General features: G+C 35.7%; 1 protein-coding gene across 1 annotated transcript in view; it reads right to left on the bottom strand.

The window, feature by feature from the left end:
• The window catches only part of HTR2C (5-hydroxytryptamine receptor 2C), a 369035-nt gene that overhangs the window by 328485 nt on the left and 21683 nt on the right, over window positions 1–18867 (bottom strand). The window contains exon 2 of the mRNA XM_080652579.1: window positions 17279–17344. The gene's annotated coding sequence lies outside the window, so the exon portion shown is untranslated. The remainder of the gene's footprint in view (window positions 1–17278; window positions 17345–18867) is intronic.

Raw genomic sequence — 18867 nt, 5'->3', positions numbered from 1 at the left:
GAAGAAATTTGACAAAGATCTTAAATGCATGTATGCAGTTCCTATGGATGCAGACAGGGGGGTGGTGAGGGCCTGAGGTGGAGTGGAAACCGGGTGGAGGGGAGCTATGGGGGAAAAAAAGAGGGACATCTGTAATAATCTGAACAATAAAGATTTTAAAAAAAGATTTTACAAAAAATAATAATAATAACTCATTGTTGAATTGCCCCCCTTAAAAATAAAATTGCCCCCCTGTGGGGTGTGTGCTCCACATTGGAAACCACTGATATAGAGGCTTGCCTGTGACTCATTACATATTTTCCTGCTTAAAATTCTAGGATAATGGCAAATTGAAGAGAAATATTAATTAACCTGTTTCTGTTTTTCCCATAAAGGAGACTTATTTAGAAACTGTTGGTTAACCAGTTAGAGTATAGACACTCTCTTGAAAGTGCAGACTATTTGACAGATATAAATATGAAAAGTTATCTACTGGCATTATAAAATCTTGGTATTATAAGTCATGGTTAATTGATTCAGACCAGTGACCTAAAATTGTTTTCAGAACCCAACAGACATTCAGATTTTTACTTTTGTTCTTCAGTGTTGTGAGAGTTAGCTTCTGTATGCTGCTGCACCCTCTAAGGGGTGGGTCTACAAGCTGTACTTTCATATTGGCACTATGATCTAATGCTAAGGTATCCTATCCATAGTCAATACAGACTTTTTATACATATGATAGAAACACAAAATGTCTTTCTTATGCTTGCTTTTACTCAATCCTCAAAAAATATCAACCAGCAAATATTTTTGGAGTGCCTACCATGTTTAAGATATTGATGTGAGTGCCTACCCAGGAAATAAAACGGCAAATAGATTGCTTAATAAGATAGAGAGATAATGATGACAAATATATATATATATAATTCATCCCAATTTATAAGGTCACTTCCTGAAGACTCTCCCTCTGAAATGCAGGCTTCATTGATTCCTCCCCTCTTTGTACCTGTATTTCTCAGAGCACACACTGTGTTTGGCTCCTTGTAACATTCTGCCTTTCATTTTTGGTTTTGTTTTACGTTAATTAATCTTATCTCACTAATAAGATTATGAGAAACCTAGAAGTCAGAGATTTTCGTCAAAAGTTATCTGCAATCCCAGTAATTCCTGGCATAGTGTTGATCACATAATAGTTCTCTATAATTATTTTGGTTAATTAATCTAATATTTAAGAGTATATTATCCACATAACTTAATTCACTCATTTTTATTATAACCTCCAGAGACACAAATGAAAGAAAAAAAGATGAAATTCAGTGCATCACCATCAACTACTAGTTCTGGAATCTTCTATTAGTTAGATGTTTACAGCAAATTGTGTGGAAACTGGGCAATTTAGAGCAATGAACAGCATTCTTTTCCTGTGACAGGGTATTTTGGTATGTTAATAATATTGTTTGCTTTTTAAAAAACTAGGATACATCATTTTTAGTTCTAATGCAACCATAATGCACTACCTATTAATTTGAAGAGTCAAAAATAATGATCTTGGATTTATGTAATTTTCTCAGGAAACAAACTAAGAACTTTATGTCCTCTGGAACATGATATCATAAAGTATATATAATGAAGGCAGAACTTCTGGATCTGTATTCTGCCAACTGCTACTATTCAAATTGCCACTGACCTTCCCCAGAAGGCTTTACTATCCTTCTCTCTTCATCTAATTCAGTGAATAGCCCTTCTCACGGCTATGACTCTGCCATAGAAAATCTCAATCAGCCAATTGTGGGAGAAGAGTTAAGAAAATTATTTTTAAATGGCAGAATTCAAAGTTGGATAGCAGTAACAGTAAAGAAAGTTGTCTTGGAACAAATAATGGATTATAGCATGGGGGTACAGAGAAACTAGATACAAGTGATATTGATTCCTTCTCTTTCATTTGCTTTGGTGCTTCCCTTGGAAATCTAACATATAAATCAATTCCCTAAGTTTATGAATATTGAGAAGTGATCAACTGAATTCAACTTTCTCTAAAAGGTTGTCTAGCTAGGAGATATCACATTAAATATATTATCAGATTTTAAAAGTTGTGACCTACAAATTTTGTCTCCACACCAGAGTCCCAAACATTGGATAACAACCCTAGCATGACATACTTCTGTATACACCTGGTGGTAGGGAATGCTTGTTACAAGTGTTATATTTGGAGGGCAAGATACCAAAACATCAGAACTGTGAGACAAAGATGAGAATTCCTGTCTCATATTTCTAAGTACTTACAGGAGTTTCTCTTTGGAAGAGTTACTACAAATATTGTCAAAAACGCTTAATCAACATATTCCTCTTACTATGCTAGTATATCCATGTTATTCTCACCTTACCATTCACTCTGTCCACATTCTAAATTCAACTCAATCTTCAATGTTGAGTTTAGAGGCCACTACTTTTATTTCATTACAACACAATCTTACCTATTCTTAATTTGTTTTCCCCCCTGAACTTTATAGCTTCCTTCTCTGAGCTATCTTTTTAGTGATAACCTATCAAGTAAACATTTTTTCACATATAATCACTCTCTTTAAAAATAAAGGAACCCTCGTGCACTGCTGGTGGGAATGCAGACTGGTTCAGCCACTGTGGAGAACAGTATGGAGTTTCCTCAAAAAACTGAAAATGGAACTCCCATTTGACCCAGTAATCCCACTCCTAGGAATATATCCTAAGAAACCAGAAACACCAATCAGAAAGGATATATGCACCCCTATGTTCATAGCAGCACAATTTACAATAGCTAAGATTTGGAAACAGCCTAGGTGCCCGTCAACAGATGACTGGATCAGAAAACTATGGTACATCTACACAATGGAATACTATGCTGCCATAAAAAAGAAGGAATTCTTACCATTTGTAGCAACCTGGATGGAATTGGATAACATTATGCTAAGTGAAATAAGCCAGTCAATGAAAGAAAAATACCACATGATCTCACTCATTTGTGGATAATAAAAAACACTATAAACTGATGAACAAAAAGATAGATACAGAGGCAGTAAAGCATCAAACAGACTGTCAAATTACAGTGGGAAGGTTAGGGAGAGGTGGGGGAAATAAGAGATCAACCGAAGGACTTATATGCATGCATATAAGAATAACCAACGGATGCAAAACATTGGGGGGTGAGGGCATGTATGGGAGTGGGGTGGGGGGCAATGATAAGATATGTACACATATAATACCTTAATAAAAATAATAAAAATAAATAAATAAATAATAAAATTAAAAAATATATGTATGTTCTGATATTATATGTCAATTATATATCAATTTAAAAAGAATAATATCAGAAAGGATGTAAACTAGAGGCAAATCTCTAGTAGAAGGAAAATGATGTGTTTGTATTGACAGGTAAATCAGAGATGAGGAAAGTACTGTCTATGTGGCAGATGCCTATGATGGAAGTAGAAAACATAGAAAAGTTTCTTATCTACTTGCCTACTATATATCACCCAATGACCACCTTAGAGGCAACTCAAATTCAACATGTCTAGACTAAACTTATATCTGCCCCTCCCCCCAAACAAAACTCCTCTTCCTCCTCCTATAGACCCCATCCCAGCCTCAAATCACTAATTGTTCAAGCCAGAGATCTGGAAGTCACCTTTTACTTTTTCTTCTCTTTTACTATTCACAACTAATCAACAAACAAGTCCTGCCCTTCAAGTAAAACCACTAATGTCAATCCCACTTTCCCAATCTACCATGTTATCTAGACCTGTTGTCTTCACTTCCTTGCATCTCAACCCTCTCCAACCTGGCTTGTCTACACTGCTACACTAAAGCTCTTAAGATCCACAATGTCCCACATGGTACCAAAACCAATGAACAGTTTTCTGATCACATAAATTAAAGTTCTGGCAGGAAACAGAATTTTGGGACAGCATGGATAGACCTGGAAAATATTATGCTCAGTGAAATAACCCAAACTAAGAAAGAAAAATATCACATGATCTCACTTATTTGTGGAATCTATTGAGTAAAATGAATTGACCAACAAAATAAGACCTGAAGCAGGGAGGCATGGGACAGACTGACATACCTCGATGTGGGATTGAGGGAACAAAAAGAGATAAACCAAAGAACTTATGTACTTATATGCATAGCCCATAGACATGGGCAATAGGATAGTGAAGACCTGGGGGAGTGGGTAGGGGCTGGGAGGAGGGGGGAAAGGGGAGGAAAATGGGAGATATCTATAATACTATCAACAATAAAAATATATTAAAAAAACAAAAATAAAAAAGCTAATATATACCAGTATGTATGTGTGCATATATATATATATATATATATATATATATATATATATATATATGCCAGTATGCATATATATACACACACACAAATTCCCTATATACCTGAAAAACTCAATTCCACAGAAAAATTCAAGTCTTCTTTATATCTGTGAATTATGCCCTCCACCAAATTCTTTTCTAGAACTGCAACAAACTGTAGAACTAATGGCTTTGACTATCTTGTCCTTACCAGAAAAATAATGTACTTTCTAGCTCTGCCTTTATTTAAGATATTTGGGGAAGACACTGAAATATCAGGTTTCCTTAGGATACTAGAGATACTTTGTCCTTTTTTTTTTCCTTTCAGAATCAGAGGTCACTGTTAGCCATTAACATAAAGATCTGTCTATAAACTGAAAACTTGGCTTTCCCTTTAAAGGCAAGAGGAGTGCCATAAGTCATCAAAATGAATATTCAATGGAAAAAGGCATCAATGAGCAAACAATGTAAAGAAGGTGTGTTAGACTTGAAGGTGACCACGATCAATTTTAAATATAATTTTAAAATAAAATATAATAAAGACTAATTAATTTGTGCTTTTATAATCAGGGGAACATGATGTGTTTTGTTAAAATGAATTTACAGATATAAGTTTATAGCTGATTTAAAGGACGCTTTCTTTGCAGAAATCTAAAGATATAAAAATAATAAGTAATAATGGAAATGAGTTATTCATTCACTCTTTCATCCAACATTCATTGGACACATTTATGGAGCACTTCTGTACTGTTAGTAAACATTGCTTCAACTACTAAAATACAACTTTTGAACTGGGGCACAAATATTCCCAGTGAATTACAATATTTTAATACCATTATAAATAATACTATTTTATTAAATATAAGAATACTTAAAATATCTATTTAAGTCTTTAAAGATACAAAGTATAGTAAATAATGGATGGAGCAGGAAAAAAATTCCCTCAGAAACTTTGAAGTATGTGCTGAGTATTTCAGCCATAATCTCTCTTACCCTCCTGTTTCCAGGCACTTAAGCCAGTCATTTTTTTCCTAGTCAAACATTGTTTTCAGAAGCTAAACTGTCAAATTCATTACGCAGAGGCATGCCACTAAATAATAGAAAGTATCAAAATTCATTTTGCCTTACTTAAAAATATTTTTATTGATTTCAGAGAAGAAGGAAGAGGGAGAGATAGAAACATCAATGATGAGAATCATTGATCGGCTGCCTCCTGCAAGCCCCCTAGTGGGGATCGATCCTGCAAACTCGGGCATGTGCCCTGACAGAGAATCAAACCATCACCTCCTGGTTTATAGGTCGACACTCAACCACTGAGCCACACCAGCCAGGCTTATTTTACCTTATTTGAAAATAAAAAGCATTCTTCAAGAGAAAATTTAGCCGTAGCTGGCATGGCTCAGTGGATAGAGCATTGGCCTGTAGACTGAAGTGTCCTGGTTCGATTCTAGTCAAGGGCACATGCATGCGCTATGGGCTTGATCCCCAGTAGGGGGTGTGCAGGAGGCAGCGGATCAATGATTCTCTCTCATCATTGATGTTTCTACCTCTCTCTCCCTCTCCCTTCCTCTCTGAAATCAATAAAAATTATATATTTTTTTAAAAAGAGAAAATTTATAGGGTTTTGACATTTACTAAGTGGCATCTATATGCCAGAAAGTTAAAGTGGGTTGCTTCATGCAATCCCTCTGACAAATTTATTTTGTACTGACTTCCATGTTATGGTTGTTATAAATAAGGCTTTGAGGAGTTAAGTAAATGACAACAATGTTAGTGGCAATAATAGCAAGAAAACAATAGCTAACTTTTGTTTAGCATCTGATATGTACTAGGTACTTAATATTACAAGATTTACACAACAGTAGTTTTTCTTTGGCAAGCCCATAGGACCCAGAGAACCTGGATAATTCACTTAAACCCTGGAGGCCTCACATTTTAAGTATGGGTAATTATAACCACTTTCATTTGGAATGTAAAAATTAAATGGAATTAATTTGTATAATTTTCAGCACATTGCCTAGCATTGAGTAGATGTTCAATAAATGATAGTTTATATTATAACTATATACATCATGTCTCCTCATTTAATAAGAAACCTGGTCACAAGTCCTTTGAATAGTAAAAACAAAACAAAACAAAACAAAACAAAACAAAACAAAACAAAACAAAGCTTATAATTTCCTATGTCTACATTTGCTATTCTTCCTAATTTCCATGAATAAAATCATGCTGCTTTTCCTCTCATAGCTCGTCAGTATGTAAAAATCACCTAAAATGTTCTGACCAAACTTTTAGCTTTCCTTCTATTGTGAAAAAGTGGAAACTCTCCCTTTGTTCTCCCTCCCATTTTTTTTTTTTACCTGTGGGCTATGACTAAAGCACAGCTACTGGGGAGAAACCAAGATGGCGGCATAGGTAAGCACCTAAACTGCTGCCTCACACAACAGTTTCAAAACTACAACTAAAAGACAGAACGGACACCATCCAGAACCACAGGAAAGCTGGCTGAGTGGAAATTCTACAACTAGAAGGAAAGAGGAAAGCTCACAGAGAATTGGAGGTACGGCAAAGGGTCTTTGTGCATGCAGAGAGGAAGGGTGGCTGAGAGCCTGGCTGACTTTCTCTTGCGGAAGGGGGAAGGAAGCCCCCGACCGCACTGAACCCCAGTTCTGACTGTACTGAACCCCAGTCCCGGGCGAAACCCTGTGGACCCAGGCTCATACAGGGGGAGTCTGGTCTGTCAGGTAGAGATAAAGGCACCTGGAGACTCGGAGACCGGGGGAGACCTGGGGAAGCCCCGGCATGCCAGTGTGCACAAAGGCTGCGGAGGTTGCCACAGGCTTTCCCTAGTGGAAGGGAGTCAGAGGCTCCTGAATGCACTGAGCCCCAGTTCTGACTGCACTGAACCCCAGTTCCAGGCGAACCCCTGGGGACCCATGCTCTTGTGGGGGGAATCTGGACTCTCGGGCGGAGACTCGGGAGCTGGGGAAGGCAGAGGTCTGAAGGTGCGCGTGCGCACAAGGGCAAAACTGACTGGAAGCCAAGACTGTCTGCTCCGCCCTGAGACTCCACCCCATCCAAGCTGAGCACAGAGGCTATTGCAATTTGGCAAGTCTAATCCTATAAGGCTGTCTCCAGCACCAAACTTCTCCCAGCGTAGACACAGCTGATCCTTGCAGCCAACTGGCCTGGAGGTCTATTCCTCCCAGTGATACCAACAACAATCAAGACTTAACTACAACAAGGCTGTACACACAGTCCACAAAGGGGTGCACCAAGAGTGTCCACCTCAGGTTAACTGGGGAAGCAGACCCACTGGGCCATATAGGAAACCTAGCACACAAATCTACCCTACCAACTCAGGGAATCAGTGAAAATGCGGCGTCAAAGGAACAGATCACAAACGAAAGAAATGGAGGAAAACAAATGACTGGATATAGAATTCAAAACCACGGTTATAAGGCTTTTCAAGAATATCCTAGAAAAGGCCGATAAATATAATGAGACCCTTGAAGATATGAAAAAGGACCAACTAGAAATTAAACATACACTGACTGAAATAAAAAATATTATACAGAGACCCCAAAACAGACTATAGGAACACAAGAATCAAGTCAAAGAATTGAAATACAAAGAAGCAAAAAACACTCAACCGATAAAGCAAAAAGAAAAAAAAAATCCAAAAAGTTGAAGATAGTGTAAGAAGACTCTGGGACAACTTCAAGTGTACCAACATCAGAATTATGGGGGTGCCAGAAGAAGAGAGAGAGCAAGATACTGAAAACCTATTTGAAGAAATAATGACCGAAAACTTCCCCCACCTGGTGAAAGAAATAGACTTACAAGTCCAGGAAGCACAAAGAACCCCAAACAAAAGGAATCCAAAGAGGACCACACCAAGACACATCATAATTAAAATGCCAAGAGCAAAAGACAAAGAGAGAATTTTAAAAGCAGCAAGAGAAAAACAGTTAATTACCTACAAGGGAGTACCCATATGATTGTCAGCTGATTTCTCAACAGAAACTATGCAGGCCAGATGGGAGTGGCAAGAAATTTTCAAAGTGATGAATAGCAAGAACCTACAACCAAGATTACTCTACCCAGCAAAGCTATCATTCAGAATTGAAGGGCAGATAAAGAGCTTCACAGATAAGAAAAAGCTAAAGGAGTTCATCACCACCAAACCAGGATTACATGAAATGCTGAAGGGTATTCTTTAAGAAGAGGAGGAAGAAGAAAAAAGTAAAGAGAAAAATTATGAACAACAAATACATATCTATCAACAAGTGAACCTAAAAATCAAGTGAATTAAAAACCTGAGGAACAGAATAATCTGGTGAATATAGTAGAATCAGGGGCATAGAAAGGGAGTGGACTGATAATTCTCAGGGGGAAAGGGTATGGGGGGGGTGTTCAGGAACAGACTGGACAAAAATTATACATCTATGGATGAGGACAGTGGGGGGGGCAGGTAAGGGCAGAAGGTGGAGTGGGAACCGGGTGGAGGGGAGCTATGGGGGGAAAAAAGGAGAAACAATTGTAATAATCTGAATAAAGATTTACTTAAAAAAAATAAAGCACAGCTACTGGTAGATGCATTCCCTATTTGGGGGGAGATCTGGGTAAATAGGTGGTGGCAATAAGTTCCCATTTATTAGATTGTTCGGAGAACTAAAAAAAATTCCTGAAATCCCTTGTGTATAAGTTCTCAAAAAATCTTAGTTCATTTTCAGCATTCCAATGACACATACATTACTCAAAAAGAACTAGGCAAAGTCCTTTTTAAAGGATGAGTTGAAAAATGTGAAGAGAATTAGTAGAACATTCCAAAAAGTATTGAGATTGAGTTAAATTTGTATTTGATATTCCTTCTTTCATAATTCCCAACTCTGGTGTTTTTTATAATATTCCATCATCTCACTCCAATGCCACTTCCAGAGAAATAATAGAACCATCTTCTATAAAAAATCCTATGCTCATTTTACTCCTCAGCATGTATGCCTTCTCCATAGCTCATCAGCAAAGTCTGTCAGATGCTGAAACATTTGTAGAGACTATCTTTTTAATCTTCAATCCTCAGTTCTTAGTTTCCTTTTTAGGCTGCTGTGTGCTTTGTAACAAGGGACAAGTGGCTTGATTGCCTTGCTCTGCCTAGCTCTGTGATACTCATCTCACTTCTCATCAATGAATTTCAAACCCTGATCATTGATATAAATGCTTCCACAAAGTTTTCACAGAACAGTCTGCAGTCACTTGCAGAGAGTCCTGACCTTTCAAATGTATTTTTCCTGTCCTGCCCCCAATAATTTTTATTCTCTTTCTGCCTCTCAGCAGAAATGTGGAAGCACCCCCCAATTCTCATATGTATGCTCAACTGACACCACAACTCATTAAAATTTGAAACCATTTAAATATGCATATAAGGAATCCCCATTTCATTCAAGCCTTCTCAACCCGGAAAGGCTAGTTCTTTTCTTTTTTAAACACATTTTATTTTCTATGTCAATATTGTCTTATAAATGTAAATGTCTATGGTATGTAGGTATATAAAATATTATTTATGCTCTCAAAGTCTAAAATATTTGATAAAAATAGCGACATATATTTATCAGGGTAAAATTTCTCCCTGAATATGAATAAACTCATAACAGAAAGGCTAGTTCTTATACCACATTCCTACGCTTTCAGTTTGGAAAACACTAAGTTGCTGCTTTTTGCCTATACCTTTTTCACTATTTGCCACTTCCCTGTTCAGAAAAGCTTTACTTCCTCAAGCCCTAGCTCAACTGCAATCTTTCCCTCAGAGCCTACTTCTCCCATCACACACATCCCGCTTCTGGCAAAGTTATCCATTGATATTTTATGCTCTAGCACAGTGGTTGGCAAACTGCGACTCGCGAGCCACATGCGGCTTGCGACTCGCGAGCCACATGCGGCTTGCGACTCGCCGTTTGCCGCTCTGTTGACTAATGAGTTTGCTGACCACTGCTCTAGCATAATGGTCAGCAAACTCCAGACTGTCTTTGTATGGCATATGAGCTAATGGTGTTTACATTTTTATATGAGTGGCCAAAATCAAAAGATGAATAATATATCATACTATGTAAAAATTGTATGAAGCTTGAATTTCAGTGTTTATAAAATTCTTGGAACTCAGCCACACCCATTCATTTACTGATATATGTTGCCTATGGCTGACTTCATGCTACAAGTTAAAAGCTAAGTAGTTGGGAAAGACTACATGGTCCACAACATCAAAATATTTACTATCTGGCTCTTTACAGAAAGTTTGTCAATCTCTGCTTTTTTACCTTGCTACTCCAAGTGTACTCCATGGGCTGGCAGCCTAACATCACCTGGGAGCTAGTTAATAACACAGAGTCTCCGGCCCATCCCTGGACCTACTGAATTAATATCAACATCTGAACAGTATCCTCAGATGATTCTATACACAATAGGTTTGAGGAACATTTTTCTAGCACTCACTGTGTTGTCTTAAAATTGTTTGTCAATATTTAACAGGTAATAAAAATAGAAATATGACCAGGATATTAAAATGTAAGTTGTGGAAGATATATGTGATTTAGGACACATCTGGGTCACTGCAAAATAACAGTGTAATTCATTGTATTAAAAATAAAGTACAGCTCTAGCTGGTTTGGCTCAGTGGATAGAGCATCGACCTGCAGACTAAAGGGTCCCAGGTTCGATTTCGGTCAAGGGCACATGCCTGGGTTGCTGGCTCGATCCCCATGGGGGGGGTGCAGGAGGCAGCCAATCAATAATTCTCTCTCATCATTGATGTTTCTATCTCTCTCTCCCTCTTCCTTCCTCTCTGAAATTAATAAAAATAAGTTTAAAAAATAAAGTACAATATCATCATATTAAAGCAGAAATAAGAAAGATTCATTCATCTTTTTGTTTTTGCCAAGAGGAAATATGAGCTAAAGTTGTTATCACTTAGTAATGTATTCATTCATTAACATCACATTTCAATTATATTCATGTCTACGCTATGTAGTCCATATAGTCATATATTTACACTATATTATATATATTCTATTTTTAAAGCATGAAACATAAGCCCCTTTAGCAATGATCATAAATAATTTATAGATTGTGCTATAATTCAGTTTTCACAATTTTGAATTTGCTTGTTTAATAATGCATAGCAGTGATATGATTTGGTTACCTGACTATGAAGTTCTTGGTGCACGAAACAGGGCAAGAAAAACCTATTCAAAATCCCTGTTGGACTGCTCGACAATTCAAACTAGGCATTCATAAGTGTCAACTGCTTGCTTAGCTAATGTTACATTTAAATTCATGACAATACTTTTACTGCTGTCACAGTTAGTTGATAGCTCACATCTGCAACCCTTTGTTAAGGTCTTAGTAACTCAGGCCTCAAATTTTTGAGCAGGCTGCAATATTTACAGCTACCACTTGGCGGGGCGTAGAAAAATATCCTCTGCAATTGAACAACCACATATTAACCACCTCAAAAAGTCACAGAAATGACTTTTTAATAGTACCTATTTGTTTATTCAGTTATTCAGTGAAATGAATATTTACTGAACCATATGCTAGGCAATGTGCAGCTAGATGCTAAGAATGCAATATTAAGCAAAAGTAAATACTGTCCCTAATCTCATGGAGTTCACATCTAGTGGAGGAGGTGGCAATCCCCAACTAATCACAAACATAAATGTATAATTATAAACTGCGGTAAGTGCTATGAGAAAAGTTACACAGTGTTATCTATGAGGGCATATAACAAAGGAAGTTGACCTAGTCTTGGAGGTTTGGGGGGACAGGGTGGTTAGAAAGGTGTCCCTGTTCCCAGGAGAAATATATTTTAGGTTGTGCTCTGGAGGCTTAATAGGAGTACACTGGTGATGTGAGTGTCAGGAGAGGTAAGAAATGCAAGGAAGTATTCGAAACAGAGGAGAGAGCATGATGTGTTCAAGGAACTGAAAGTAGATAGTGTAGCTGAAGCATTCATGTGGGGTGTGAGGGGAAACTATGCTACTGAAGAGGTAGATAGGGGCCAGATCATGCTGCCTTTCATAAAACATGATAAAGGTCTTGGTATTTATTCTAAAACCAATAAGAATTGGGAAAATAAATATGAGAGTGCACATGTGTAATTGGGACAATTAGTTAGAAGGCTGTTTCAGTGCTCTGAAAAAAGCCAAACTGGTATGAAGAGAGTGGAAATGGAGTGAAAATGTTTAGGAAGTAAAGCTGGCAGAAGTTAGTGATGAATTTGGTTTGGGGGCATAAGGGATAGAAAGATGTTCAAGGATGACTGACAGTTTCTGGCTTGATCGACTAATTAAATGACAGTGTCATTACCAGTGATGCTAAGAAACTTTCAACACATTGATAACATGTTCTCATATAATCTAAACCCTATGAAGTCTATGAGAATACTAAGTGGAATGCAATTACTTATATATAGATGTTAATTGATGTTTACTTTTAACGAACATATCACAATTATATGATTTGATTTTCATATTAATATATTAGTATCTCTAAAGATATAAGTAAAGATAGTTTTGAGGAAGCTAAATAAACAACCCTACCTAAATATACAAAGCGGAAATAATTCATAAAGCCATGTTAGCAAGCTCATATATGCAATGTATTACCTGTCTGGGCCATATGTTTAATTTTGGTAGGGGAAAATAATTTTTAAATAAGAGTAAAATGAGATAGAATAGGGAAATATTCATTTCACACAACATGTAAAATTTTCCAAGCCATTAAAATATCTGTATTTTATTTAAAAGATATGGGCTATTTTTTTATCCTGACCCGAGGACATATTCATTGATTTTTTTTTTTTTGAGAGAGAGTAGGGAGAGACGGACAGACAGAGAGACAGAGGGAAATATTGATATGAGAATGAAATATCGATAGGTTGCCTCCTGTACACACCCCAACCAGATATCGAAACCACAACCTAAGCATGTGGCCTGACCAGGAACTGAACCCGTGACCTATCGGTGTACTGGGGAATGCTCCAACCAACTGAGCCACATCAGCCAGGGCTGGGCTATTTTTTTTTTTTTTAATTAGAGCAATATGTACTAAAGTTAAGACTAATAAATATTTTTAAAGAGTGAAATAAAAACAATATTGTTTATGCCATACTCTTTGATCACTATACGACTTGCTGATTTACTTGCTGCAGTTACTTAAGTAATACCCATATTTTATATTTAAGGTGATATAAATGTTTTGAAAAGTATAATTTAAAAGTATAAGCATATTTTTAAAGGCATATGGTTAAAAACAAAAAAAAAAAACATACGCATACAATTATTTTACTGTTACCTAGTATGGATGAACACGTAACTCTACTTTGTAACTATTTGACTAATTACCTTTCCAAAATAAAGTAATTTTCACTTATTTTGAAAAGTTGAAATATCTTAGAATGTGTGCCTTCTAAACTATATTGTCAGCCTTGTTGGATTTTAGTGCAAGCTACTCAGAGTGAAAAATATGTACAGCATATAGTTTTCAAGTTATTAGTTGGCTCAATTAGATTATTAAATCCAATAAAAGTGTCTTTAGGTACTTAGTTAATGCCATGTTTTAGAGTTCAATTGATTATTATAGGACCACTTAAATTTTTAGAATATTAATAAAAGTAAAAAATTGTGAAATTATCTTATTAAGTTTCAGATTATTCAATGCTTTAAATGTGTGTATATATTCATTTACTAAAAAGCGTGCCAGACTGGGTACCTTTCTTCTAGAGGTGCAATTATTTTATCATTTTTAGTTCATAGTTCTTATTGAACTAATATTGAATGTGTTATTAAATATGTATTATGTGCAAGACACTCTGTTAGTTCCTATAGGTGATATAAACGGCATATATGCTGCACAGGACACACTATGATATTATTTAACACAAATTCTGTACACCTTTTGTGAGCTTTGATTATGTATTATTTACTTTAACCAAACAAAGAGTTGAACTGCAATAAAATATATTTACTTTTTATTAAATCCAAGAATTAAAATATTTGTGAAGAAAGAAATTAACTAAAATGCACTGCAAAGTGCAATAAGGGAAAAGTCTATCAATGCAGGTAATATTTGATTTTTGTTAGAGTCTATGTCTTAAACTAATTTAGTAACCTAGAGCAAAGAACTCTGATATACTCAGGTATATATCAGAGAACTCATATTGAAACACAATCCTGTTAAGTAAAGCTGTATTTATTTGTAGTAACACAAAGCCACATAAATAAAAAATAGAAAAATAAAATTTTATTAATATAGGTGTTAAGAGAGTGACAAGTATAAATCCTGCCATGACATTGTAAAGGCGATGTATGTACACCATTTATTCATTACATCCGCCCTCTCTGTGAAGAAGCTTTACATAGGATTTTACAGGGGAAAAAATTAATGTTTACCTTTAATACTTACTGATATTACAAACCTTATCCAGCTCAGGAGGAGCACAGCTGTCCAAGTGATCATTTTCACAGGAGACTCTGAATGCATTAACTAAGTTATTACTTTATGGGGATATCACTCACACACACCATATATATATATATATATATATATATATATATATATATATATATATCATAGTAGCATAGGTAACATTATTAGAGCTTAAGGGAAGATATTACTAAGTTTGAGTGATAGCTAAAAACCAACCAGGTCAACTGACTTTTATTTTTTATGATCAATTGAATCTTACATAGTTTAAAATACCCACAGAAATCACCAGGGACCCACATTTTAAACACTTGAAGAATTTCAGGTGTAGATGTATAGCCATTATAATAAAGCTCTTGGTACAGTGAAAATGAACACATTCAATGCCATTAGTAATTATTCACCATAAATAACCAGTTTCTAATTAAGTATACACTGTGCGTAAATTTTTCATGTCACTAAAATGCCCTGGAGATGCCAGCCTTGTGGAGAAGTGAAGAAAGAACAGCCTTACAAACTTACATGATGATATTTGGGGCATATTTTTTCTTTCAGCCCATCCGGGAATTCAATGGCTGGAGCCACATTTTCAATGTTAAAATGTGTCTCTATCTCTGGATGGGATAGGCTTGTTAGGTATTTTCCCCCTTGGGATTAATTTGTGTATCAAATATTCTCCAATTAGCAGGTGGATAAGAGCAAGGTGTCAACAGGCCTGTGTGTAAAGAGGGGTGCACAAGCCTGGGAGAAGAGCAAGGAGCAATCATTATGGAGATAAGATGGTAAGGATAGATAGTGCTGAAAGGAAGATACTAAAGATGAAATTGGTTTTCATATTCTACTAAAGCTGACCTTGGTTTTTACTACCAGGCAGGGATTACTATGCCATTGATATAAGTGGGATGGCCTTGTATGAACACTGTTTGAAGCCTGAGTGTGAACTTACCTTCATGTCCACGTTAACCGGTTTCACAAATGCAGTGAAAACATCTGCAGGCAAACTCAGATCTTCATAGACTTATTACGAGTGGCTTCCTGTGCATGCTCAGAACAGCTACTGGGGTTCCTTAAAATTGTACATTTTACACTTTCTGAAATTCTTCCCCCCCCCCCCCCCCATGGAAAGCTGCCTATAGCGTCATGAACTTTTTCAATACATATTAAACAAAGGAAGTGTAACCTTTGTCATCATCTTAAATGGTGAGTCAATAAACAACATAGCAGGACAATTTGATGTTGGCCATCCTAACATTATAATGGCTACATTATAAGGCAGCCAATTTGATGCAACTGTCTTGATGTAAAATCACTTTCTTTTCTTTTTTGATCATTAATAATGTGTATAACAGACATTCCCAAGGCTATTGCATCCCTAACCTCTCTTCAATTTTGATAGACTTCCACTTTCCCCTTTATTTTTGTATTATTTTATCTTTTATATAATGAGTATATATTAATTTTGTACTAAAAGAACCTGTTAAAATTTTACTGTCAAAATAAATTAACCTCTATGATCTTATCAGTTCTTTTCTCAGCACTATCATTCTAAAAACATTCTGTAGTATTAAATATATGTATATGGCCCTAACTGGTTTGGCTCAGTGGATAGAGCGTTGGCCTGAGGACTGAAAGGTCCCAGGTTCGATTCCGGTCAAGGGCATGTACCTTGGTTGCGGGCACATCCCCAATGGGGGGTGTGCAGGAGGCAGCTGATCGATGTTCCTCTCTCATCGATGTTTCTGACTCTCTATCTCTCTCTCTCCCTTCCTCTCTGTAAAAATCAATAAAATATATATTAAAAAAATAAAAATAAATATATGTATATGACTCTAAGAACAATCAAGGATTTAATTAAGTATTCCTAGTGCCATCTGGGATTCCATTTTGACCCACCTTGCCTAACTTGTAATATCATGCTCAGGAAGCCTACAGAATGCAAAGTTGTCAATTCTCTGGATCAGTGTTGTTCAGCATTTATAACTTGATAACCTCTTTTTGAGAAACAGTGTTCTAAGTCTTCCCTCCTACTTCTTCTGAGATTTTTTAGGACCATTTATGAAGACTAGTTTAAGAGCTTTGCTTTCTAAAATTTATAATAGAAAAACAATAGCTGGATTTCCTATGCCCCAATCTTGGATATGAGTTTGTTTCTGAAGGAGAAAACTGAACATTCATATTTTGTCTTCATTAACTTAATTGTTCTTATTTATGCTATCTTATTTTATATTTATTTCATATAAAGTCAGAATAGTGGCTAAATGCTTTGGCATGGGTGTCTGTTTAACACATTATTTGGTAATAAATGAGCCTGAGATTTTTTGAGTTGCATTAAATAATATCCTTCAAATGTTGTAAATCATTAATGGCAAATGTTTTACTGGTTCAAAAATAGGTCTACGTTAGCAAAATAATAGGAATACTTTAAATATAATGGTTGATATTATTGCAAAATAAGAGTCCTGAGATATGTGTATGGGTATACTTACAATTATTTTTGAAGAACGGTGATGGTTGGCCTATAGATGCTCGTGGATATTGATTAGTTGATAACCCTAAAAGCAAACATTTAAAAAAATACAATAAGAACTCTATCAGTAAGGTGCTATTTAGGATAACAATTTACACTATTTACATATAAAGCATAACTGAAAAGTAATGAGGCTGATAGCCATAAGTACCTGAACAAAGACAGTCTCATTTATGTCAGTGTCAACCCTTCAGTTAAAGTGGAAATGAAATATCAGTTAAGTATTATAAAAGAATCAGCAAAATTCTAAATCTGATATTAAGATAAAACATTATTTTGCATAGAATAATTACAGACCAGAAGTACTTAAATGGTATTTACCAATAGGTATTAAAACAATATTAGAAGCTAGAAGGGGAAATAACATCTGAATCACCATTTCAGTACCAATTATTTTTAAAGTGTCTATTGACATTATACATTTGGGGATGTGAAAGCAAAACATATTAGCCAGCGACATTTATGCAGTAGGAAAAATAAATTAGGTGTAACCACATTAATATTTAACCTGTTTTCATCATAAAATCTTTCCCAAAGCACATAAAATATAACCAAAAAGTTTTAAATACAAAGATTTTCTTAAAATATAAAGCTGTGGGAACCCACTCAGAGCCCCAGAGTTGGTATAAAGATTATTTTAAGTTGAAGACATTTTGAGATTCAACAGATGCCATGTGAGGGGGGGACGGGGGCTGGGGGGAACCAGAGCTTCCCTTATCTGACTAAGAGCAGCAACTTCTGGACAATGAGGCTACCATAAATCCCTTCTCCAGGGGAATTTTATAGCTCTGAAGGAGACAGAAAGCTCATAGCTGTACAGACGAACCTTACCTCCTGTTTGTTCTTTTAAAAACTTATTTGTCTTTCCTAAAGAAACCTATTTGTTTTTCCTATGGAAAACTTTCCTCACTCCCCACCCCCTCACCACTAAGGTAGGTATGTATATAAGCCTTTAATTTGAACAATTAAACAAGCCAGCTCCTTTCTTTTCAGACTCCCATATACATATGAAACAAACCTTTATCACCCTTTAATCTCCATTGTCAGTTTAATTTGCCCAGCTCAGTTACAGAACCCAAGAGGGAAGAGAAAAAGTTTTCCTCCCCTAAAAAGTTAATTCTTCCATTCATCCAAGTGAGTAAAATGAAGTGATTAGCATCCATTAGAATTATGGAAAATACATAGGAAATATCAATTATCAAATTATTAGAAGACATTGAAATATTTTATTATCTCACAAAGTTATGTTACCATAATTTGAAGTACAATGGAAAACACAAGTAATAAATTCTAAAGCTACATTTAAATATTTTAATGCAACTACTCCTTTAATCATCCAACAATGGACTATCCATACAATGAATTATAACAACAAATCTTTGTATTTTTCATTCCTTATGACAGTAAATAAAAAAAAGTTCTTACTTCAAATTAGTAAAAATCCACTTGGGTAAAAGTCTTGCAACTTTAATCTAAATTTCAGAAAATACATTTAATATTATAAATTTGAACTAGCATTTTCATTTCTCTTACAGCTCCAAATAATAC

Source organism: Plecotus auritus, assembly GCF_963455305.1.
Source record: "Plecotus auritus genome assembly, chromosome: X".
Taxonomy (NCBI): domain Eukaryota; kingdom Metazoa; phylum Chordata; class Mammalia; order Chiroptera; family Vespertilionidae; genus Plecotus; species Plecotus auritus.
This window is presented reverse-complemented; position numbering and strand designations above follow the sequence as displayed.